Raw genomic sequence first — 27043 nt, 5'->3', positions numbered from 1 at the left:
CCACTAATATCTACTATAAACCCACCAACTTCAAGAACTACCTGGACTATACATTCTCACATCCTGCTTCCTACAATGACTCCATTCCATTCTCCCAGTTCCTCCACCTCTGTTGCACATATTCTGAAGGGGCCTACTTCAACAACAGAACCTCCAAAATGTCCACCTTCTTCCTCAACCAAGGACTCCCCAGCACCTGTTGTCGACAGGGCCCTCAATCGGGTCTGACCCATCACCCACACTTCTGCCATCACCCCCTCCTTTCCCTCCCACAACAACGATAAGGTTCCTCGTATCCTTGTCAAAGAGTGTGGTGCTGGAAAAGCACAGCTAGCCAGGCAGCATCTGAGCAGCAGGAGTGTCAATATTTCGAGCATAAGCTCTTCTTCCTGATGAAAAGCTTATGCTCGAAACATCAATTCTCTTGCTCCTTGGATGCGGCCTGACCTGCTGCGCTTTTCCAGCACCTCACTCTTCGACTGTGATCTCCAGCAACTGCAGTCCTCACTTTCTCCTTCCTCTTGTTCTTATCTACCATCCCACCAATATCCACATCCAGAAGATCATCAGCCGCCTTTTCCCCACCTTCAGCGGGATGCTACCATCAGACACATATTCCCCTCCCTTCCCTTGTTTACCTACCGCAGAGACTGTTCTCTCGGGTGCATCCTGGTCCACTCTTTGTTCACTCCCTACACACCTCAAATTCCTCCACGGCACCTTCCCCTACAACCACCAAAGGCTTTCCCAATTTCCATAATACCATAAGACATAGGAGCAGAAATTAGGCCATTCAGCCAATCGAGTCTGCTCCACCTGTCAATCATGGCTGATAAGTGTCTCAACACCATTCTCCCACTTTCTCCCTGTAACCCTTGATCCCTTTGATACTCAAGAAGCTATCTATATCTGTCTTAAACATACTCAATGACTTGGCCTCCACAGTCTTCTGTAGCAATGAATTACCTCCTTTCTCCTCAGTATCCAAGGGCCCAAACACGCATTCCAAGTGAAGCAGCACTTTACCTGCACTTCACACAAGCTAGTCTATTGCATTCACTGCTTACAATGTAGTCTCCTCCAAATTGGGGGAAATGAAGCATGCAGTGGGTGACTGCTTCACAGAACATCTATGTTCTGTTCATAAAAAAGACTTGAGCTTTCAGTTGCCTGCCACTTGAACACACTGTCCTGTTCTCTGTCTCAGGCCTGCCGCAGTGCTCTAGTGAAACTGACCTCAAACTGAAAGAACAACACCTCATTTTCTGCTTGGGGACCCTGCAGACCTCCAGACTCAATATTGATTTCAATAATTTTAGGGCCTGAACTCTCCTATGTCCTAGCTCTCTACTCCACACACCAGGCCTTGTAATCACATAGTCTGCCATTACATACTACTTATTGTTAGCCACTAATAGAGTCCATTAATAGCTGTTCACCCTCCTAGCCAGATTGTTTTCAACTTGTTTGTCTGTCCAACTGCTGTTCTCTCTTTTTGGTCTCTATCCCTACCTCTCATTTACTTCTTACTCCCTTCCCCCACCCTATCTTCTGCATAGGGTAGGCGGCACGGTGGTTCAGTTGTTTGCACTGCCAGGGACCCGGGTTCAATTCCCGCTTCGGGCAACTGTCTGTGTGGAGCTTGCACACTCTCCCCGTGTCTGCGTGGGTTTCCTCTGGGTGCTCCAGTTTCCTCCCATAGTCCAAAGAGGTGCAGTTTAGGTGAATGGGCCATGCTTAGTTGTCCGTAGTGTTAGGTGCATTAGTCAGGTAAATATAGAGGGGAATAGGTCTGGGTGTGTTGATGCTCAGTGTGGTGTGGACTAGTTGGGCCGAAGGGCCTGTTTCCACAATGTAGGAAATCTAATCATATAAATCAATATTTTCCTAGCTATCATCAGTTCTGAGGAAGGGTCACTCAACATGAAATGTTAACTCATTTATCTTCACAGATACTGGCTGACCTGCTGAGCTTTTCCAGCAATTTCTGTTTTTGTTTATAATTTGATTGAAGTCTTCCAAATTTAAATGGTAAAATTTTAAATTGTCAGTTAACTGAAGCCAACTGTCACCACATATTTTCATGAGCAGTGGTAATACAAAGCCAGGAATTGCTGGAAAAACTCAGCAGATGTGGCAGCATCTGTGTAGAGAAAGCAGAGTTAACGTTTCAGGTCCAGTGACACTTCTTCAGATGGTTTGGTTCTCAAGAAGGGTCAGTGGACCTGAAACATTGACTCTGTTTTCTCTCAACAGATGCTGCTAGATTTGCTGAAGTTTTAAAGCAAGTTTTGATTTTGCTTCTGATTTCCAGCATTCACAGTTCCTTTGGCTTTTGTTCAGAGGCAATGCAATGATGGGTAACTGGGCTTGATTAAGTAAATTGGAGCTTGAATCTCAACCAAAAGGCTGACTTTAGTACTGCTCAATCAAGGAATCTAATGACCACATCAAGGGGAACACTATCACTCCTCGAGTATCCGATCATTGAAAACTGTCTGCCCTTCTGGATAAACGATGCCACTCCTCAGCAAAGCTCATTCTCACATGCATCTTTGGTTAGGGGCAGTTTCAAAGCAAGTTCCTGCCTGTTAAGCACACCATTTGAATGGCAAAGTCAGAAGTCATATAACACCAGGTTGTCGTTCAACAGGTTTATTTGAAATCACAAACTGTCAGAGCGCTGCTGCTTTGTCAGGTGAAGTCACCCAACTAGTGTTCCAAAAGCTTGTGATTTCAAATAAACATGTTGGACTATAACCTAGTGTCATATGAACTTCTGACATTATCCACTCCAGTCTAACACCAGTATCTCTGCGTTTTAAATAACATATCCTTCCACTACTGATAAGTGTATTCATGGTAAAAATGACCAAGGACATTGTGGCTTCTCTGTAGAGAAAGCTAAAACTATATGTAATATAAACAGGAAATGATCAAAATATTCAACATACTCAAAGCTTGCTGTTGAGAGAAATAGATTTTACGTTTAAGGTAAACACCTTCCACAGAAACATAACTCAATCTCGCAAGGTTTGTGAAGGTTTAGGTGTAGGTTTGCTCACTGAGCTGTATGTTTGATATCCAGACGTTTCATTACCTGGCTAGGTAACATCATCAGTGGTGACCGTCAAGTGAAGCGAAGCTGTTGTCTCCTGCTTTCTATTTATATCTTTCTCCTGGATGGGGTTCCTGGAGTTTGTGGTGATGTTATTTCCTGTTCATTTTCTGAGGGGTTGATAGATGGCATCTAGATCTATGTACTTGTTTATGGCGTTGTGGTTGGAGTGCCAGGCCTCTAGGAATTCTCCGACATGTCTTTGCTCAGCCTGTCCCGGGATAGATGTGTTGTCCCAGTCAAAATGGTGGGTTTTTTTCATCCGTGTGTAGGGCTATGAGGAAGAGGGGGTCGTGTCTTTTTGTGGCTAGCTGGTGTTTGTGTATCCTGGTGGCTAACTTTCTTCCTGTTTGTCCTACGTAGTGTTTGTGGCAGTCCTTGCATGGAATTTTATAGATAGATTATTGGTTTTGTCCATGAGCTGTACTGGGTCTTTTAAGTTTGTTAGTTTTTGTTTGAGAGTGTTGGTGGGTTTGTGTGCTACTAGGATTCCGAGGGGTCTTGGTAGTCTGGCTGTCATTTCTGAAACTTCTTTGGTGGTTAGGGTTTCTGGCTGTGTTTGGTCTGCTTGTCGTGGTTTGTTCTTGAGGAATCTGTGCACTGTGTTTTTTGAGTTTCAGAAATGACAGCCAGACTACTGAGACCCCTCAGAATCCTAGTAGCACACAAACCCACCAACACTCTCAAACAAAAACTAACAAACTTAAAAGACCCAGTACAGCCCATGAACAAAACCAACGTCATCTATAAAATTTCATACAAGGACTGCCACAAACACTACGTAGGACAAACAGGAAGAAAGTTAGCCACCAGGATACACAAACACCAGCTAGCCACAAAAAGACATGACCCCATCTTCCTCATAGCCCTACACACGAATGAAAAAAAACACCATTTCAACTGGGACAACACATCTATCCCGGGACAGGCTGAGCAAAGACATGTCGGAGAATTCCTAGAGGCCTGGCACTCCAACCACAACGCCATAAATAAACACATAGATCTAGATGCCATCTATCAACCCCTCAGAAAACGAACAGGAAATGACATCACCACAAACCCCAGGAACCCCATCCAGGAGAAAGATATAAATAGAAAGCAGGAGACAACAGCTTCACTTCACTTGGAGGTTGCCACTGATGATGTTACCTAGCCAGGTAATGAAACGTCTGGATATCAAACCTACAGCTCAGCGAGCAAACCTACACCCCATAACTCAATCGTATGAGTTAGATTGGTTTAGCAGACAAAGGAGATAGTTTGCAACTGAACATAACTGAGACGATGGGCTGGGTCTTTGCTCCTAAGATGGCTAGCACAAGTTGGAAAATTTGCTGGCCGGTCTCAATTCCCTGTGGAGAAAGCTCCCTGTCAGATTCTATTGTCACTTCAAGGGGCAGTACAAGGTGGAGTTAGATCTCTTATCCCTGGACAGAAATCAAATATAGCCACAGGCTACCTGGCGTTGTGAATGGTTGTTTAAAAGGACCTCATTCCTGGTATTTAGGCCTTTTATCCATCATTCCTCACACCCCATCATTCCTTATGCCACCGCGACATCTTATGTCAGTTCAAGCCTCTGACCGATCCCATGACACTTTATGACCTCTATGTCAACATAATGCAAATGCATGCCTGTCAATCACTTGCTCGAACATGCACCGTGTCCACTTATCCATGCCTACTATGGGAAGACCTTAGAAGATGAAATGAAATAAAGGTGTAAGTATCCGTTACAGACTTCGCACTATTGAGAAAGAACATAAACATGCTCCCATTCAAATCTTTAAATCGCCTCAAATACTTAATCCTTTATTTATAAAAATTGACTTGATAACAGTATTTGTGATCCCAAATCAAAGACAATTAAATGGCTTTTGAACTTCAATCAGACTGTGAATTACGATCCCTGCTGAGATAATTGTGGATAATGAAAATCAACCAAGAATTGACCATAACATAATGGGTCAAATTTTCCATTTCTCAGCAGAGTGAGAGAGTTGAAACTGAAACTGAGGGACCCTTTGGTACCTCCCCTGCTCTTCCTGTATCAAGCATCAAATGGTCAATTAACAGCCATCACAAGGAAGGAGATAACTACAGTCATGTACAAAATTTGGTCCCCACTGATAAACCCTGATGCTTGCTCCATTCTTAGTTTGCAGTTATTAACAAGGTCAGTTGTTCATGCCTGTATTCGATACCAGAAGATATTCAGCTCTTCTGACTTCGAATGAAGATAAAAATAGCATATTTCTGAAATTTTGGTGCAGTTAGATTCACAGTAGAATATGCATCTTGGTGTGAATATGTAATTTACAGTTTCTGAGAACCAACACTCTGGTTGGGTGGGTAACAAAAATGTGGACCAGATTGCTACCAAGCTTAATTACTTATTAATTAATGATTTCAAAATTGTGAGTGGATTGCTGACTTCAGCACCTGCATACTTTCCATGTTATCAGAAACTAGTATGATGACATTGGTCAGGATACTGAATGTCCATCAGTACAAACAGTGGGCAATGCTCCCATTTTGGAAAAACAAAATTTGGCTGAATGGCCCTTCAGGAAATACTAACAAACAGCTATTGTAATTGACAGAACAGATTTATTTTCAACTTCAATCAAACAGATAGTCTGCCCTTTACAATTTTTAAAGGGTTGGAGATTTAAATATTTTACAGATTGAGATTATTTTATCTCAGTGATGCAGGCATTTTTTTTATATAGAAGATTGAAATATTTTCACTATTTGTCAGAATTGTGAAATTCTGACAGATTTTACCCTCTCCTCAGAGGCATTTACATCTACTCTAAATATTTGTAACACCCCAACTGTTGAATATGACCGTTGCAGTGAACATTGGGTTTATTTGATCTTAGCATTACATCCCATGAATTAATAAAAACTAACAAAAATGGTATTTGTTTGAAATCTGCCCCAAATTAAGATGTTAGTTGCCAGCTATACAAAAGTTTACTGTATTGTATTTAAACTGATCAGATCAAGTCCTGAAGTTACTTTTATTTGCTAAAATAAACTATTTCATTAATCGCAGAGCTTGGTTGCAAATCACAAATCTTTGAGTAAAAAGGCACTGGATTATTCGGTTAAACTGTGATGCACATCAGTTTTGAAACAATCATGATATTGTAGGGATCATTTTTACCTTGAACCTTACTCGAGTAAAGTAGATCATCTTGATCAGGTTGGTTTCAATGAAAATGAAAGTTGTGTCAATTCAATTGCAGCAAATGCGCTGGACCAATGTTGGTCAGTGATGTATGGCTGAAAGTGGTTGCAAAGTAGCATAGGACAAAATCACAAAAGAGTCTATACAAATGCAAGAAAAATTTGAAATCGAGGTGTCAGGGAACCAACAGAAGTAACCAGAAATGTGAATGCAATTTAGGGAATAGCATTCTGAACAAGTTGATGTTGTGTAAGGTATTTGGGCATGAATAGTTGAATCAGGAACTAACAAAGGTGAAGGGTGCTTTGGATCCAGTGAGGTTGAAATCAGTGCAGCGCTGGATAGTGAGCTAGTGTTGAGGATTGAAGCTTGATAGAGAGTAGGGCAATGGAATGGGTTTGTACACTGTCAGGATTAACAAATAAGCTGTATGATTCGGGAGTCGGAAGGAGAACAGAGTTCCGAGTGGGACTAAAAATCATGACCTAATTTTTCCTTCCAGTGTTAAGCTGCAAAGAATTCTTCTCTACAATTGGGTCATTTGTGCATCCAACAACAAAGTTGGGAGTGGGAAGGTAATGCTAGTACGTTTTCCACAGAACCCAACTGCTAGCTGGCCTGAAGTTAAATCAGCAATTTCCCAAATATTTAGAATGTTACAACCCACAGGGTGGTGCTGGGTAAATGAAGCCCTATTCTTCCCCAGAGTTGAACCAAATGTTAGAGGTTTTTTTAGAAAGTATGCAGTGTTCATGACGTTACCCAACTTTCAGATCAAGATTAGTAGAAAGCACAGACCAGGTTTCTGGACAACACAAGAATTATTGTTTCTTATGAGTAACTAAATTACAGCTGACCCCTTAAACTTTCTTTCTCTCTGTCTGTCTCTGACACTCTCTCTCTCACACACACACACACACACACACCATTAGAAAACACTGGAAAGCCAGTTCACTCTTTGTTTTCAGATTATAATATTGGGATAATCCTTCTTTGGGGACCCAGACCCCTTTTTGTTCAGATGCTTTTCTCTAGAAGCTTCTGCTAGTTTATAAAAAGTGTGGAGTAATTGATTTACTTGAAAAATTTTTCTGTTTTATCAGTTCAGAAGTCACAGCTCATAGTTGCTGCTGAGGAAATAGGCACGTTCTGGGCAGAGAGAAGATCTGCATAAGTCTTTTCATCTCTGTATCTTTCTCTGTGCCTCTGTAACTTGCTTCCATCTCCTAGCTGCTCAGTCACCCAAGAAACATTCACAATTGTTGGCAGTTAAAAGGTCTCTGCCACTGATCATTGATGCGAGTTCACAGACCAATTAACTTGGTGCCAGAATGAAGCTGCAATTTGAACCTCAATCCTTGTTTGTTCAGACAGTTGCCTGCAATGTGGATGAAGTTATTCACTTTCAGACGTTGACTTTTAAGACAGTTCTTTCTCATTGCAGTCCCCAGTTTGAGAAGCACAATCATAAAAGACATGCCTCCATCTTAAGGAAAAAAGAACACCATTTCAAAAGTTCCTTACATGACAAAATATAGTATGCAGATTACAAAAAAAAACTTACATCCACTCATTCTTCCTCCACTTTCCCCTTTGTCTTATATAACTTTGCACATCTTCATGTTTTTTAAACCTTTAAATTATTCCAACATTTTACATTTAGGACGTTGCATCTGCAATAATATTATCTTTTTTCCCATAGTCTGAATAATTGTTAACATTAAATAATTGGAGAAAAGGCTCCATTGAATAGTCTTGCATTCCAACTGTTAAACTGTTCAACAAAGTCTAGTGTGTTCTGATCAGTGTAAATTAGCATTTCTTTGTTGCTTTGTTGGATATAAACTTCAAAGTGTTGAAGAGCCAACAACAATCCCAAAGTTTCCGTTCCTGTGATAGAGTGCATCTTCTGATACTGGTTTTGTTTCTTCAAGACGTGCTACACCTACTTCTCTATTCCTGACTCATTGTTATACAACAAAACAGCACCCACCCCCAAGTCATATCATCATAGAGTCATAGAGCACTGACACAGGCCCTTTGGCCCAAAATTTGGACTAGTGGTGCTGGAAGACCACAGCAGTTCAGGCAGCATCCGAGGAGCAGCAAAATCGACGTTTCGGGCAAAAGCCTTCATCAGGAATACAGGCAGAGAGTCTGAAGGGTGGAGAGAGGGTGAGGGTGGGGAGAAGGTAGCATGGAGTACAATAGGTGAATGGGGGAGGGGATGAAGGTGATAGGTCAGGGAGGAGGGTGGAGTGGATAGGTGGAAAAGGAGATAGGCAGGTAGGACAAGTCATGGGGACAGTGCTGAGCTGGAAGTTTGGAACTAGGGTGAGGTGGGGGAAGGGGGAATGAGGAAACTGTTGAAGTCCACATTGATGCCCTATGGTTGAAGTGTTCCGAGGTGGAAGATGAGGCGTTCTTCCTTCAGGCGTCTGGTGGTGAGGGAGTGGCGGTGAAGGAGGCCCAGGACCTCCATGTCGTCAGCAGAGTGGGAGGGGGAGTTGAAATGTTGGGTCACGGGGCAGTGTGGTTGATTGGTGTGGGTGTCCCGTGGATGTTCCCTAAAGCGCTCTACTAGGAGGCGCCCAGTCTCCCCAATGTAGAGGAGACCGCATCGGGAGCAATGGATACAATAAATGATATTGATGGATGTGCAGGTAAAACTTTGATGGATGTGGAAGGCTCCTTTAGGGCCTTGGATGGAGGTGAGGGAGGAGGTGTGGGCACAGGTTTTGCAATTCCTGCAGTGGCAGGGGAAAGTGCCAGGACAGGAGGATGGGTTGTAGGGAGGCATGGACCTGACCAGGTAGTCACGGAGGGAACGGTCTTTGCGGAAGGCGGAAAGGGGTGGGGAGGGAATATATATCCCTGGTGGTGGGGTCTGTTTGGAGGTGGCGGAAATGTCGGTGGATGATTTGGTTTATGCAAAGGTTGGTAGAGTGGAAGGTGAGCACTAGGGGCGTTCTGTCCTTGTTACAGTTGAGGGGTGGGGTCAGAGGGCGGAGGTGTAGGATGTGGACAAGATACGTTGGAGGGCATCTTTAACCACGTGGGAAGGGAATTTGCAGTCTCTAAAGAAGGAGGCCATCTGGTGTGTTCTGTGGTGGAACTGGTCCTCCTGGGAGCAGATACGACGGAGGTGGAGGAATTGGGAATACGGGATGGCATTTTTGCAAGAGGTGGGGTGGGAAGAGGTGTAATCCAAGTAGCTGTGGGAGTCGGCTGTGGGAGTTGTTGGCTACATAGAACAGTCGATCTTCCGTGATTACACCGGCACCACTCCCTACCTCTTCCTCCGCTACATTGATAACTGCATTGGCACCACCCGTGCTCCCACGAGGAGGTTGAGCAATTCATCAACTTCACCAACACATTCCACCCCGACCTTAAATTTACCTGAACATCTCTGACACCTCCCTCCCCTTCTTGGACCTCTCCATCTCCATTAATGATGACCGACTTGACACTGACACTTTTTACAAACCCTCCGACTCCCACAGCTACCTAGATTACACCTCTTCCCACCCTACCTCTTGCCATCCCGTATTCTCAATTCCTCTGCCTCCATCGTATCTGCTCCCAGGAGGACCAGTCCATGCCAACCAGGTTTCCTAAACTGAACTAATCCCATTTACGTGCATTTGGCTCATATCCCTCTAAACCTTCCTATAATGTTGTAATTGTACCTACCTCAATCACTTCCTCTGGTATATCATTCCATATACACACCACCCTCCTGTGAAAAAGTTACCCTTCATGACCCTTTTAAATATTTTCCCTCTTATCTTTAAACCTATGCCCTCTGATTTTGGGCATCCCTACCCTGGGGAAAAGACTTTTTCTATTCACCTTATCTATGGCCTGCATGATTTTATAAACCTCGATAAGGTCACTTCTCAGCCTCCTATGCTCCAATGAAAACATCATAACCTATTCTGCCTCTCCTTATAACTCAAACCTTCCAGTCCCAGTGACATACTTGTAAATCTTTTTTGTACCTTTTCCTCTTTAATAACAGTCTTCCTATTGTAGGGTGACCCGACAGAAGACTGGAGGATAGCTAATGTGGTTTCCCTGTTCATGAAGGGGAGTAGAGACAACTCTAGTAATTATAGACCAGTGAGCCTTACTTCACTTGTTGGTAAATTGTTGGAAAAGATGATAAGAGATAGGATTTATAATCATCCAGAAAAGAATAACTTGATTAGGGATAGTCAACAAGGTTTTGTGAAGGGTAGGTCGTGCCTCACAAACCTTATTGAGTTCTTTGAGAAGGTGACCAGACAGGTAGATGAGAGTAAACCGGTTGATGTGGTGTATATGGATTTCAGCAAGGCGTTCGATAAGGTTCCCCACAGTAGGCTATTGTACAAAATGCGGAGGAATGAGATTGTGGGAGATATAGCAGTTTGAATCAGTAATTGGCTTGCTGAAAGAAGACAGAGGGTAGTGGTGGATGGGAAATGTTCATCCTAGAGTCCAGTTACTAGTGGTGTACTGCAAGGGTCGGTGTTGGGTCCGCTGCTGTTTGTCATTTTTATAAACGACCTGGATGAGGGCGTAGAAGGATGGGTTAGTAAGTTTGTAAATGACACTCAGATCAGTGGAGTTGTGGATAGTGACGAAGGATGTTGTAGGTTACAGAGAGACATAGATAAGCTGCAGAGCAGGGCTGAGAGGTGGCAAATGGAGTTTAATGCAGACAAATGTGAGGTGATTCACTTTGGTCAGAGTAACCGGTATGCAAATTACTGGGCTAATGGTAAGATTCTTGGCAGTGTGGATGAGCAGAGAGATCTCGGTGTCCAGGTGCACAGATCCTTGAAAGTTGCCACCCAGGTTGACAGGGTTGTTAAGAAGGCTTACAGTGTTTCAACTTTTATTAATAGAGGGATCGAGTTCTGGAACCATGAGGTTATGCTACAGCTGTACAAAACTCTGGAGTACTGTGTACAGTTCTGGTCACCGCATTATAAGAAGAATGTGGAAGCTTTGGAAAGGGTGCAGAGGAGGTCTACTGGGATGTTGCCTGGTATGGAGGGAAGGTCTTATGAGGAAAGGCTGAAGGACTTGAGGCTATTTTCATTAGAGAGAAGAAGGTTGAGAGGTAACTTAATAGAGGCATATAAGATAATCAGAGGGTTAGATAGGGTGGGCAGGGAGAGCCTTTTTTCAAGTATGGTGATGGCGAGCACAAGGGGGCATAGCTTTAAATTGAGGGGTGATAGATATAGGACAGATGTCAGAAGTAGTTTCTTTACTCAGAGAGTAGTAAGGGTATGGAATGCTTTGCCTGCAACGGTAGTAGATTTGCCAACTTTAAATATATTTAAGTCATCATTGGACAAACATATGGACGTACATGGAATAGTGTAGGTTAGATGGGCTTCAGATTGGTATGACAGGTCGGTGCAACATCATGGGCTGAAGGGCCTGTACTGCGCTATAATGTTCTATATGTCTATATGTTCTATATGTTCTATAAGTCTATACTCCAAATGTGGCCTTACCAATGTCTTGCATAGCTGTAACATGATGTCATTAGTATCTATTGTCATTTTCAAAGTTCTGGAAAAACAGGGATAGCCAACACCGATTCATTTTATAAGCTTGATGTCTGCTTCTCAAAAGTTCCCTCATATTCTGCTTATTGTACCACTTTTGCTTGATTCTTTCAACAGATTTGTTAAAGTTGCAGCAACTGTACTGAAATGCACACACAAATATCTGGTAAAACCACATATTTCTAAAACTTCATGATTTCTCATTTAGATGTAGGAACAGGAAAATTATATTAAAGCTATCACTTTCACTGTTCTTAGCTAAATTTGTCACTCAACCAGTCAACTGTAATTGCTTAAGTAGATCTTCAATTTACCTTTCAAGCTCTTCCCAAGTGCTAGTATAAACTACTATATCATCTAAATGCAGCCATGCCGTTACAACCTCCAGTTGTAACTTGATTCCTAAACCTCCAGAATGTAGCTGAGCTGTTTTTTTATTCTGAATGGCGTTACCTGACATTGATATTACAAAAATGGAAGTTATTTTTAGCCCTTGATGTTAATAGCATTTACAAATACCCTTCAATAGTTCAATATTGGAAAGAATGAAGTATTGCCAAACCTATCAATATAAATTTCTAATCATGGAATTGAATATGGATTCCGTTCTATAATCTAAAAAGAATCAATATATAACCTTCATTGGTCAGTGCATTGAGTATAGGAGTTGGAAAGTAATATTTCAGCTCTATAGGACATTGGTGAGGCCACTTTTAGAATATTGCATTCAATTCCAGTCTCCCTGTTACGGGAAAGATGTTGTTAAACTTGAACTTATAGAGTCATATAGAAAAAACCCTTTGGTCCAACTCATCCATGCTGACCAGATATCCTAAATTAATCTAGTCCCATTTGCCAGCACTTAGCCCATATCCTCTAAACCTTTCCTATTCATATATTCATCCAGATGCCTTTTAAATGTTACATTTGTACCAATCTCCACCACTTCCTCTGGCAGCTCATTCCATATACACACCACACTTTGCATGAAAACGTTGCCCCTTAGGTCCCTTTTGAATCTTTTCCCTCTCACCCTAAAGCCATACCCTCTAGTTCTGGACTCCCCTACCCCAAGGAAAAGACCTTGTCTATTCACCGTAACCATGCCCCTCATGATTTTATAAATCTCTATAAGGTCACACCTCAGGTTTATAAATTCATAAGGGGCATAGACATGGTGAATAGCCAAAGTTTTTTTTCCCGTAGGGTAGAGGAGTCCAAAACTAGAGGGCATAGGTTTAAGCTGAGAGACGGAAGATATATTTTCGGGCTGTGGCTGAACCTGAGGCACTACATGTGCAGTGTCTCCCACCTGCCCTCCTCCTCTAACCAAACTGGAGCTGGAGCTGAATGAACTTAAGATCATTAATGAGGCAGAGGGGGTGATTGAGAGAAGTTATAGGAGGCCAACACACCTAAGTTACAGGGTAAAGGGAGCTGAGTGACTGTCAGAGGGAAAGGGAATAGGCAGACAGTGCAGTGACCTCCTGTGGCCATCCTCCTCAACAATAAGTATACCACTTTGGATACTGGTTGGTGGGGGGGACCTACCAGGGGAAAACCTCAGCGGCCCGGTCTCTAGCATGAGCCTGGCTCTGTGTCTCAAAAGGAAAAGGGGGATAGTGATAGGAGATTCAATGGTGACAGGAACAGGTAGGAAATTCTGTGGTGGCGAACGAGGCTCCCAGCTGACAATAGACAATAGGTGTAGGAGTACGCCATTCAGCCCTTTGAGCCAGCACCACCATTCATTATGATCATCGCTGATCATCCACACTCAGTAACCTGTTCCTGCCTTATCCCCATAACCCTTGATTCCATTATCTTTAAGAGCTCTATCCATCTCTTTCTTGAAACTTTCCAGAGACTTGACTTCTGTTGCCTCCTAGGGCAGAGCATTCCATATATTCACCACTCTCTGGGTGAAGAAGTATCTCCTCAACTCTGTTCTAAATGACCTACCCGTTATTTTTAAATTGTGTCCTCTGGTTCTGTACTCACCCATCAGCGGAAACATGCTTCCTGTCTCCAGAGTGTCCAATCCTTTAATAATCTTATATGTCTCAATCAGATCCCCTCTCATCCTTCTAAACCCGGGTGTACAAACCTAGTCACTCCAATCTTTCAATATATGATAGTCCCGCCATTCCGAGAATTGACCTCATGAACCTACCCAGCATTCCTTCAATAGCCAGAATGTCTTTCCTCAGATTTGGAGACCAAAACTGCACACAATACTCCAGGTGCGGTCTCACCAAGGCCCTGTACAGCTGCAGAAGGACCTCTTTGCTCCTACACTCAATCCCTCTTGTTATGAAGGCCAACATGCCATTGGCTTTCTTCACTGCCTGCTGTACCTGCATGCTTGCTGATGGCCATTGATACCAATGACATAGGTAGGGAAAGGAATGAGGGTCTGAAAAGAGAATATAGGGAGTCAGGTTGGAAGCTAGAAGGCAGGATGAGCAGAGTAGTAATCTCAGGATTGTTACCAGTGCCATGGGCTAGTGAAACTAGGAACAGAGAGCAAGTGCAGATGAACATTTGGCTGCAGGGTTGATGTAGGATGGAAGGCTTCAGATGTGTGGATCATTGGGATACCTTTACATAGAACATAGAACATAGAAAGATACAGCGCAGTACAGGCCCTTCGGCCCTCGATGTTGCGCCGACCGAATCCTACCTAACCTACACTAGCCCAATAACTTCCAAATGCCTATCCAATGCCTGCTTAAATGACCATAAAGAAGGAGAGTTCACCACTGCTACTGGCAGGGCATTCCATGAACTCACAACCCGCTGTGTAAAGAATCTACCCCTAACATCTGTCCTATACCTACCACCCCTTAATTTAAAGCTGTGTCCCCTAGTAACACCTGACTCCATTAGCGGTAAAAGGTTCTCAGTGTCGACCCTATCTAAACCCCTAATCATCTTATACACCTCTATCAAATCTCCCCTAAACCTTCTCTTCTCCAATGAGAACAGCCCCAAGTGCCTCAGCCTTTCCTCATAAGATTTTCCTACCATTCCAGGCAACATCCTGGTAAACCTCCTCTGCACTCGTTCCAATGCCTCCACATCCTTCCTATAGTATGGCGACCAAAACTGCACACAATACTCCAGATGAGGCCGCACCAGGGTCTTATACAGTTGCAACATTACCTCAGGACTCCGGAACTCAATTCCTCTACCAATAAAGCCCAGTACACCATATGCCTTCCTCACAGCACTATTTACCTGGGTGGCAACTTTCAGAGATCTGTGTACATGGACACCAAGATCCCTCTGCTCATCCACACTACCAAGTAGCCTACCATTAGCCCAGTAATCTACCTTCTTGTTACTCCTACCAAAGTGAATGACTTCACACTTAGCTACATTGAATTCCATTTGCCACATTTCTGCCCAGCTCTGCAACTTATCTATATCCCGCTGTAACCTACCACTTCCTTCCTCACTATCCACAACTCCACCGACTTTTGTGTCATCCGCAAACTTGCTTACCCAGCTTTCAAGCCCTTCCTCTAGATCATTTATAAAGATAACAAAAAGCAATGGTCCCAAAACAGATCCTTGTGGTACACCGCTAGTAACTGCACTCCAAGATGAACATAGTCCATCAACTACTACCCTCTGTCTCCTTCCAGCCAGCCAATTCCTAATCCAAACCTCTAATGTATCCTCAATGCCATACCTCCGTAGTTTTAGCATTAGCCTACCATGGGGAACCTTATCGAACTCCTTACTAAAATCCATATACACAACATCTACTGCTTTACCCTCGTCCACTTCCTTAGTCACCTTCTCAAAGAACTCAATTAGGTTTGTGAGGCACGACCTGCCCTTCACAAAACCATGCTGGCTATCCTTGATCACGTTATTCCTATCCAGATGTTCATAAATCTTATCCCTTACCATTCTCTCTAAGACTTTGCCCACCACTGAAGTCAGACTCACTGGCCTATAGTTACTAGGGCTATCCCTACTCCCTTTCTTGAACAAGGGGACCACATTCGCTATCCTCCAGTCCTCTGGTACTATTCCCGTTGACAATGACGACATAAAAATCCAGGCCAATGGCTCTGCTATCTCCTCCCTAGCTTCCCATAGGATCCTAGGGTATATGCCATCAGGCCCAGGAGACTTGTCTATTTTCATCCTCTCCAATATTCCCAGAACCTCTTCCCTGCATATTTCCAGGCCATCCATTCTAATCATTTGTGACTCCATATTCACATCAGCAACAGTGTCCTCTTCCTGAGTGCTACCTTTCTGGGGAAGCTGGGACCTGGGCATGTTGGATGCTGGAAGGGCACCAAAGTCCTGAGCGGGAGGTTTGCCAGAGCTCTTTGAGAGGGTTTAAAATTATTTTGGCAGAGGGATGGAAGCCGGAGCTACAGATGTGAGGATGGTGTAGGTAGTGAAACAACCAGATACAGCATGCAGAGATTCTGTGAGGAGGGATAGACAGATGATAGGGCAAAGTTGCAGACAGTGTGATGGGTTGAAGTGTGTCTATTTTATTGCAAGAAGTATCAGGAATAAGGGTGATGAACTTAGAGCATGGATCAGTACTTGGAATTATGATCTGGCCATTATGGAGACTTGGATATCACAGGGGCAGGAATGGTTGATGGATATTCCAGGGTTTGGATGTTTCAAAAAGAATGGAATGGGGAGGTAAAAGAGTTGGGGGAGTGGTATTGCTAATCAGGGATAGAATCACAGCTGCAGAAAGGGAGATCATCAAGAAGGGTTTGTCTGTGGAGTCAGTGTGTGTGGATGTCAGAAACAGGAAAGGCATAGTCACTTTATTAGGAGTTTTCTATAGGCCCGCCGGTAACATCAGAGATACAGAGGAGCACAGTGGGAGGCAGATTTTGGAAAGGTGCAGCAGTAATGAGGTTGTTATCATAAGTGACTTGAACCCCCCTACTATTGATTGGAACCTCCTTAGTTCAAATAGTTTGGATGGAACAATTTTTGTCAGGTGTGTCCAGGAAGGATTCCTGATCAATTTGTCGATATGCCAACTGGAGGGGAGGCCATATTGGATTTGATGCTTGGCAATGCACCATGCGAATTGTCAGATCTCTTGATGGGAGAGCATTCCAGTGATAGTGATCACAACTCCAACATTTACTGTACTCATGGAGAGGGATAGGAACAGACCTGCTCAGGGAAATGCGTGACGGAAATGTGGAGGTTGTTTTGGGAGCACTTGCTGATAGTGCTGGATATGTCTGGTCCACTGAGGAAAGGAAAGGATGATAGGGTGAAGGAACCTTGGGTGACTAGCGATGTGGAAATCTAGTCAAAGACGAAGAAGGAAGCTTACTTAAGGTAGAGGAGACAAAGGTCAGATAGGGCTCCAGAGAGTTACAAGATAGCCAGGAAGGAACAGAAAGAATGGACTTGGGAGAGCTAGAAGGGGGCATGAAAAAGCTTCAGTGGTTAGGATTAAGGAAAACCCTAAGGCATTCCACACTTATGTGAGGTACAAGAGGATGGCCAGAGTGAGGGTGGGGCCAATCAGGAATAGTGGAGGGAATTCGTGCCTGGAAACGGTGGAGGTAAGGAAGGTCCTTAATGAATACTTGCTTCAGTCTTCACTACTCAGAAGAGCCTTGTCACTTGAGAGGACAGCATGAAGCAGACTGATATACTTGAACAGGTTGATGTTAAGAAGGAAAGTATGCTGAAAATCTTGAAAAATATAAGGATAGATAATTTGCCTGGGCTAGACAGGATATCCCCTTGGTTACTGCAGGAAGCGAGGGGGGAGATTGCTGCACCCTTGGCAATGATCTTTTCATCCTCACTGTCCACCAGAGTAGTGCCAGATGATTGGAGGGTGGCAAATGTTCTTCCCTTGTTCAAAGAAGAGAATAGGGATAATCGTGGGAATTACAAACCAGTCAGTCTTACGTTAGTTGTGGGCAAATTATTGGAGAGGATTCTGAGACACAGGATTTATGATTACTTGGAAAACCATAGTTTGATTTGAGATAGTTGGCATGCCTCGCAAGCCTTCTTAAATTCTTTGAGAATTTGACAAAAAACATTGATGAAGGTAAAGCAGTGCAATGGCACATTGGATTTTAGCAACTGGTTTGAAAAGGTTCCCCACTGTAGGCTGATTCAGAAAGTAAGGAGGCATGGGATACAGGGAAATTTGGCTGATGGAATTGGCTGGCCTATAGAAGACAGAGGGTAGTAGTAGATGGAAAGTATTCAGCCTGGAGTTCAGTGACCAGTAGTCTTCCTCGAGGATCTGTTCTAGGACCTCTGTTCTTTGTGATTTTTATAAATGGCTTGGATAAGGAAGTGGAAAGGTGGGTTAGTAAGTTTGCCAAAGACACAAAGGTTGGTGGAGCAGTGGATAATATGGAGGGCTGTTAGAGGTTGCAATGGCACATTGACAGGATGCAGAACTGGGCTGATAAGTGGCAAATGGAGTTCAACCTGGAAAAGTGTGAAGTGATTCATGTTGGAAGATTGAATTTGAACACAGGATACAGGGTTAAAGGCAGGATTCTTGGCAGTATGGAGGAAAAGAGGAATCTTGGGTTCCTTGTCCATAGATCTCTCAAAGTTGCCACCCAAGTTGATAGAGTTGTTCAGTTGATGTGTTGGCTTTCATGAGCAGGGATCTTGAGTCTAAGAGCCGTGAAATCATGCTGCAGCTCTGTAGACCCCTGCTTAGACCACATTTAGAGTATTGTGTTCAGTCTGGCCACCTCAATATAGGAAGGATGGGGAACCTTTAGAAAAGGTGCAGAGGTGATTTACCAGGATGCTGCCTGTACTGGAGGGTATGTCTTATGAAGAAAGATTGAGGGAGCTAGGGCTTTTCTCATTGGAGCCAAGAAGGATGAGAGGTGACTTGATAGAGGTGTACCAGATGATGACAGGCATTGATAGTGTGGATAGTCAGAGTCATTTTCGCAGGGCAGAAATGGCTATCATAAGGGGGCATAATTTTAAGATGATTGAAGGAAAGTTTAGGGGAGATGTCAGAGGTAGATTCTTTATCCAGAAAGTGGAGTGTGCATAGAATACACTGCCAGCAGGGGTAGTAGAGTCAATTACATGAGGGACTTTTAAGCGACTCTTCGATAGGATGATAGCAAAAGAAGGATATGTTGGTTAGTTTGATCTTCAGGTAGGTTAAAAGGTCAGCACAACATCAAGTGTCAAGGGGCCTGCACTGTGCTGTACTGTTCGATGTTGTATGTTCTCTGTAAAACGGGTTTAAGTTGCAACTTTTTCTCACGGAGTGTTGTTCATTTATGGAACACGCTGTTCGAGTTCCTGGTGGAGGTGGGCACAATGACCGAATTTAAAATGCATCTGGATGCATGCATGAATAGGAAGGGTTTAGCGGGATATGGGGCAAATGCTGACAAATTGGTCCAGATCAGTTTAGGATATCTTGTTGGTCCATGCTGTATAACTCTACGTCTGTATAACCAAAATGAAGTCTCCTTGATCCATTCAGTTTAAAAATAAATACTCTTTCTCTTTCAAATTCCAGCATTCCATATGAATGCATCAGAAGTTGTTACACTGGAAACACCTTCCCTTCTGATTTTCACCTCCACCCTGGGAGGGATATATCATCATCTGCTATCTTCCACTGTCTCTTTTTAGAACCTGTGATATCATCCTTGCCATATTCGCTGGGTGTCTGTCTGGGTCTCTAGTTTGGATCGGTATTGGCCCTTGGCTGTCTTAATGGCTAAGCAAAGGTCATAATTGGATTCCTGATATTTGAGTGAGTCTCCTGATCTGAAGGCCTCACGCCTGGTTTTTAGCAGGTTCTGTATGTCCTGGTTTATCCAGGGTTTCTTGTTGGGGAACACCTGGATTGACTTCCTCGGTATGCAGTCCTCCACACACTTGCTGATAAAGTCTGTGATGGTGATGACATACTCGTCCAATGTACCTGAGGCCTGTTTGAACACGGCCCAATCAGCCGATTCCAGACAGCACCGGAGTTGATCCTCTGCCTCCTCCAACCAGCACTGGACCTGTATCCGTGAGGGGGGGGTCGCCTGCTTGGGCTTTTGCCTGTCAGCTGGGAGAAGAAGCACGGCATTGTGGTTGGAGTTCCCGAAATGAAGGTGGGGAATGGATTCTCGTTCTCGTTGCAATTATATTTCTAGTTTTCTCATTCCCATTGTTTTTCATTCTATTTTCCTTCCTGTACCTTTTTCTGCAATCTCTTGTTTTTTTTGACTTCTGTCCTTAAACTGCTTTAACTGTAACCGACTATCACCTGATTCCAATATTTCATGATAGAAGTACTCAGCCATTTTTGTAGAACATAGCACAAAGACAATGGACAGCCCAGGAACAGGCCCTTCGGCCCCCCAAGCCTGAGCCGAAGGGCCTAAACCTGTCGCCCAATTCCTAAACATCTGTATCCCTCTGCTCCCCACCTACTCATACACTTATCCAGACACATCTTAAATGAATCTACCATGCCTGCCTCTACCACCTCTGCTGGCAACACTTTCCAGACACCCACCACCCTCTGTGTGAAGGACTTACTGCGTGTATCCCCCTTAAACTTTCCACCTCTCACCTTGAAAGCGTGACCTCTCATTATTTAATCCTTCACCCTGGGAAAAAGCTTGTCTCTATCCACCCTGTCTATACCCTTCATGATTTTGTAAACCTCAGTCAGGTCCCCCCTCAATCTCCTTTTTTCTAGTGAAAATAAACCTAACCTACTCAACCTCTCTTCATAGCTAGCACCTTCCATACCAAGCAACATCCTCACAAACCTTCTCTGCACCCTCTCCAAAGTGTCCACATCCTTTTGGTAATGTTACGACCAGAACTGCACACAGTATTCTAAATGCGGCCGAACCAATGTCTTGTACAATTTTAACATGACTTGCCAGCTCTTATACTCAATACCCTGTCCAATGAAGGCAAGCATATTATATGCCTTCTTGACCACTCTATCCACCTGTGCAGCAACCATCAGGGTACAATGGACCTGCACTCCCAGATCTCTCTGCCCATCAACTTTCCCAAGGCTCTTCCGTTCATTGTATAATTCGCTCTAGAATTAGACTTGACTAAATGCATCACCTCACATTTGTCTGGATTGAAATCCATCTGCCATTTTTCCACCCAACTCCCCAGTCTATCTATATCCTCCTGTATTCTCTGACAGTCTCCCTATTCTTTCTGCTACTCCACCAATCTTCGCACCATCTGCAAACTTGCTGATCATACCAACAGTACCCTCTTCCAGATGTTTATGTATATTACAAACAACTGTGACCCCAACTCTGATCCCTGTGGAACACCACTGGTCACCTTTCTCCATTTCGAGAAACTCCCTTCAACTATTACTCTCTGTCTCCTGTTGCTCAATCAGTTCTTTATCCACCTAGCTAGAACACCCTGCGCACCATGTGATTTCACTTTCTCCATTAGTCTACCATGGGGAACCTTATCAAACACTTCACTAAAGTCCATGCATATGACATCAACAGCCCTCCCTTCATCTATCAACTTGGTCACTTCCTCAAAGAACTCTATTAAGTTGGTAAGGCATGATCTCCCCCACACAAAACCATGTTGCCTATTACTGATAAGCCCATTCTTTTCTAAATATCAATAGATCCTATCCCTCAGTATCTTCTTCAGCAACTTTCCCACCACTGACGTCAGGCTCAGTAGTCTGTAGTTACCTGGAATATCCTTACTCCCTTTCTTGTACAGGCGGACAACATGAGCAACCCTCCATCCCTCTGGCACCTCACCTAAATTTAAGGATGCCACAAAGGTATCTGTCAGGGTCCCACCTATTTCCTTTCTCGCCTCCCTCAGCAACCTGGGATAGATCCCATCCGGTCCTGGGGATTTATCCACCTTAATAACCTCTAGCCTACCCAACACATCTTCTTTCCTTATGTCAACATATGTTATACTTCCTCTGTGCTACTAACTCAATTATCTCTGTATTTTTGGCTCTGTCGGGCAATGCTACCTCTGGTTTACTCACCAAGTCAATCAACCCTGTTTCTTTTTTAAATTTAAGCCTGATAGGGACAACTCTGGCACCTGCAAGAAATATTTACTTGGTTTCAGAGCCATTTTTAACTGCATTACAGAGCCAGGTGTTTTCCTTCACCTGTTTATTTACCAATAACACCCAAATACTCATTGCCTTTGTTTCTAACCCAATCCAAACCCAGACCACAAGACTTTAAACTTTATAACAACCCACTGTAATCGCACAGTATAAACCCTCAGCCTGTTCTTCCAGGTATCACACCAAATATTCAAGATTTTTTTAAGGTATGTATTGTTCCCCAATTTATCTGACTTTCAAACAAAAGTTGATAGAAAACACAGATTAGGTTCTTGTACAAAACAATAATTATTATTTCTTATAAATAATTAAACTATAACTACAGGTAAACAGAAATAAACCATTAGTTTATAACACTATTAACTAATCGAATTTCCTTGTAAACTCCCTCTCTTACTCACATAAGTGTTGCTTGGCTAAACAAGAGTGCTATGTAGTTGGGTAAAAACAGGGAGGTTCAGTGAGTCATGGAGTGGGTGAAGCTGAAAGAATGAATGTGGTGCTCAGTCTCAGTCCAGGCAGTTCAACAAGTGTCATGGTCCTAGTGCAAATAAAATGATGGTAAGAGACACCTGCAGAGTACTTTCTTAACATGTTTTTTAAAGTACAATATATTTGCTTTAATAAAGTTAAAGAATAGTAGAAGTATTTGAAATGAAGAAGGGTCCCGAGCTTAATTAATTATCTTAAAGAGAGTAAATAGCTTATTCTAGAGAGAAGACATGATGGGAGACCTGGGACCCACGGTGTGCTCCTCGTGCACTATAGGACATAAGAGAAGCTTCCAGCGTACCTGATGACTATGTGAGCAAGGAGTGTGTCAAGTTGCAGCTACTGGCTAACCACTTTTTAGAGGTGGAGTTGTGAGCAGACAACTGTGGAGCATCTTTGTAATCCTTCATCAGGAATGGTAAGCCATTTCAAGACATCAATTGTGTTAGGGGATTCTGTAGTCAGAGGTACAGATAGACATTTCTGTGGCCAGCAGAGAAAAAGCAGAATGATGTGTTGTTTCCCTGGTGCCAGGATCAAGGATGTCTCAGAGATGGTGCACGGCTTTGTGAGGGGCAGGTCATGCCTCACAAACCTTATTGAGTTCTTTGAGGATGTGACTAGAAATGTTGATGAGGGTCGAGCTGTGGATGTGGTGTATATGGACTTCAGCAAGGCATTTGATAAGGTTCCCCACGGTAGGCTCATTCAGAAGGTCAGGAGGAATGGGATACAGGGGAACTTGGCTGTCTGGATACAGAATTGGCTGGCCAACAGAAGACAGTGAGTGGTAGTAGAAGGAAAATATTCTGCCTGGAAGTCAGTGGTGAGTGGTGTTCCACAGGGCTCTGTCCTTGGGCCTCTACTGTTTGTAATTTTTATTAATGACTTGGATGAGAGGATTGAAGGATGGGTCAGCAATTTTGCAGACAACACAAAGGTTGGAGGTGTCGTTGACAGTATAGAGGGCTGTTGTAGGCTGCAGCGGGACATTGACAGGATGCAGAGATGGGCTGAGAGGTGGCAGATGGAGTTCAACCTGGATAAATGCGAGGTGATGCAATTTGGAAGGTCGAATTTGAAAGCTGAGTACAGGATTAAGGATAGGATTCTTGGCAGTGTGGAGGAACAGAGGGATCTTGGTGTGCAGGTACATAGATCCCTTAGAATGGCCACCCAAGTGGACAGGGTTGTTAAGGAAGCATATGGTGTTTTGGCTTTCATTAACAGGGAAATTGAGTTTAACAGTCGTGAGATCTTGTTACAGCTCTATAAAACTTTGGTTAGACCGCACTTGGAATACTGCGTCCAGTTCTGGTCGTCCTATTATAGGAAAGATGTGGATGCTTTGGAGAAGGTTCAGAGGAGGTTTACCAGGATGCTGCCTGGACTGGAGGGCTTACCTTATAAGGAGAGGTTGACTGAGCTCGGACTTTTTTCATTGGAGAAAAGGAGGAGGAGAGGGGACCTAATTGAGGTATACAAGATAATGAGAGGCATAGATAGAGTCGATAGCCAGAGACTATTTCCCAGGGCAGAAATGGCTAACACGAGGGGTCATAGTTTTAAGCTGGTTGGAGGAAAGGATAGAGGGGATGTCAGAGGCGGGTTTTTTACACAGAGAGTTGTGGGAGCATGGAATGCGTTGCCAGCAGCAGTTGTGGAGGCAAGGTCATTGGGGACATTTAAGAGACTCCTGGACATGCATATGGTCACAGAAATTTGAGGGTGCATACATGAGGATCAGTGGTCAGCACAACATTGTGGGCTGAAGGGCCTGTTCTGTACTGTACTGTTCTATGTTCTGTGTTCTAATGTTCTCACTGGGGAGGGGGGCCAGCAGGAGGTCATTGTCCACATTGGAACCAATGACATTGGAAGGGAAAAGATTGAGATTTTGAAGGGAGATTACAGAGAATTAGGCAGAAATTTAAAAAGGAGGTCCTCAAGGGTAGTAATATCTGGATTACTCCCAGTGCTACGATCTAGTGAGGGCAGGAGTAGGAGGATAGAGCAGATGAATGCATGGCTGAGGAGCTACTGTATGGGAGAAGGATTCACATTTTTGGATCATTGGAATCTCTTTTGGGGTAGAAGTGACCTGTACAAGAAGGATGGATTGCACCTAAATTGGAAGGGGACTAATATACTGGCAGGAAAATTTGCTAGAACTGCTTGGGAGGATTTAAACTAGTAAGGTGGGGGGGTGGGACCCAGGGAGATAGTGAGAAAAGAGATCGATCTGAGATGGGTACAGCTGAGAACAGAAGTGAGTCAAACAGTCAGGGCAGGCAGGGACAAGGTAAGACTAATAAATTAAACTGCATTTATTTCAATGCAAAGGGCCTAACAGGGAAGGCAGATGAACTCAGGGCATGGTTAGCAACATGGGACTGGGATATCATAGTGATTACAGAAACATGGCTCGGAGATGGGCAGGACTGGCAGCTTAATGTTCCAGGATACAAATGCCACAGGAAAGATAGAAAGGGAGGCAAGAGGGATGGGGGAGTGGCATTTTTGATAAGGGATAACATTACAAATTACAGCTGTGCTGAGGAAGGATATTCCCGGAAATACATCCAGGGAAATTATTTGTGTGGAACTGAGAAATAAGAAAGGGATGAACACGTTATTGGGATTGTATTATTCACCCCCCCCCCCCACGCCAAGTCAAAAGGAAATTGAGAAACAAACTTGTAAGGAGATCTCAGCTATCTGTAAGAATAATAGAGTTGTTATGCTAGGGGATTTTAACTTTCCAAACATCGACTGGGATTGCCATAGTGTTACAGGTTTAGACGGAGAGGAATTTCTTAAGTGTGTACAAGACAATTTTCTGATTCAGTGTGTGGGTGTACCTATTAGAGAAGGTGCAAAACTTGACCTACTCTTGGAAAATAAGGCAGGGCAGGTCATAGAGTCATAGAGATGTACAGCATGGAAACAGACCCTTCGGTCCAACCTGTCCATGCCAACCAGATATCCCAATCCAATCTAGTCCCACCTGCCAGCACCCGGCCCATATCCCTCCAAACCCTTCCAAATGTCTCTTAAATGTTGCAATTGTACCAGCCTCCATCACATCCTCTGGCAGCTCATTCTATACACGTACCACCCTCTGTGTGAAAATGTTGCCCTGAAGGTCTCTTTTATATCTTTGCCCTCTCACCCTAAACCTATGCCCTCTAGTTCTGGACTCCCCGACCCCAGGGAAAAGACTTTGTCTATTTACCCTATCCATGTCCCTCATAATTTTGTAAACCTCATGACTGAGGTGTCAGTGGGGGAGCACTTTGGGGCCAGTGACCATAATTCTATTTGTTTTAAAATAGTGATGAAAAAGGATAAACCAGATCTAAAAGTTGAAATTCTAATTTGGAGAAAGGCCAATTTTGACAGTATTAGGCAAGAACTTTCGAAAGCTGATTGGAGACAGATGTTCGCAGGTAAAGGGATAGCTGGAAAATGGGAAGCCTTCAGAAATGAGATAACAAGAATCCAGAGAAAGTATGTTCCTGTCAGGGTGAAATGGAAGGCTGGTAGATATAGGGAATGCTGGATGACTAAAGAAATTGAGGGTTTGGTTAAGAAAAAGAAAGAAGCATATGTCAGGTATAGACAGGAGAGATCGAGTGAATCCTTAAAAGAGTATAAAGGAAGTAGGCATATACTTAAGAGGGAAATCAAGAGGGCAAAATGGGGACATGAGATAGCTTTGGCAATTAGAATTAAGGAGAATCCAAAGGGTTTTTACAAATATATTAAGGACAAAAGGAAAACTAGGGACAGAATAGGGCCCCTCAAAGATCAGCAAGGCGGCCTTTGTGTGGAGCCACAGAAAATGGGGGAGATACTAAATGAATATTTTACATCAGTATTTACTGTGGAAAAGGATATAGAAGATATAGACTGTAGGGAAGTAGATGGTGACATCTTGCAAAATGTCCAGATTACAGAGGAGGAAGTGCTGGATGTCTTGAAACGGTGAAAGGTGAATAAATTCCCAGGACCTGATCAGGTGTACCCGAGAACTCTGTGGGAAGCTAGAGAAGTGATTGCTGGGCCTCTGCTGAGATATTTGTATCATCGATAGTCACAGGTGAGGTGCCGGAAGACTGGAGTTTGGCAAACATGGTGCCACTGTTTAAGAACAGCAGTAGAGACAAACCAGGGAACTATAGACCGGTGAGCCTGACCTCGGTGGTGGGCAAGTTGTTGGAGGGAATCCTGAGGGACAGGATGTACATGTAGTTGGAAAGGCAAGGACTGATTAGGGATAGTCAACATGGCTTTCTGCGTGGGAAACCAAACACAGCCAGAAACCCTAACCACCTTACCATACATCAAAGAAGTTTCAGAAATGACAGCCGGACTACTAAGACCACTCGGAATCCTAGTAGCACACAAACCCACCAACACTCTCAAACAAAAACTAACAAACTTATAAGACCCAGTACAACCCATGGACAAAACAAAAATCATCTACAAAATTCCATGCAAGGACTGCCACAAACACTACGTAGGACAAACAGGAAGAAAGTTAG

At 43.6% G+C, this 27043-nt stretch overlaps 1 protein-coding gene across 12 annotated transcripts in view; it reads left to right on the top strand.

Annotated features, from left to right (window-relative positions):
- The window catches only part of mecom (MDS1 and EVI1 complex locus), a 239013-nt gene that overhangs the window by 140994 nt on the left and 70976 nt on the right, over positions 1–27043 (top strand). The window lies entirely within an intron of this gene.

Source organism: Hemiscyllium ocellatum, chromosome 13, assembly GCF_020745735.1.
Source record: "Hemiscyllium ocellatum isolate sHemOce1 chromosome 13, sHemOce1.pat.X.cur, whole genome shotgun sequence".
Taxonomy (NCBI): domain Eukaryota; kingdom Metazoa; phylum Chordata; class Chondrichthyes; order Orectolobiformes; family Hemiscylliidae; genus Hemiscyllium; species Hemiscyllium ocellatum.
This window is presented reverse-complemented; position numbering and strand designations above follow the sequence as displayed.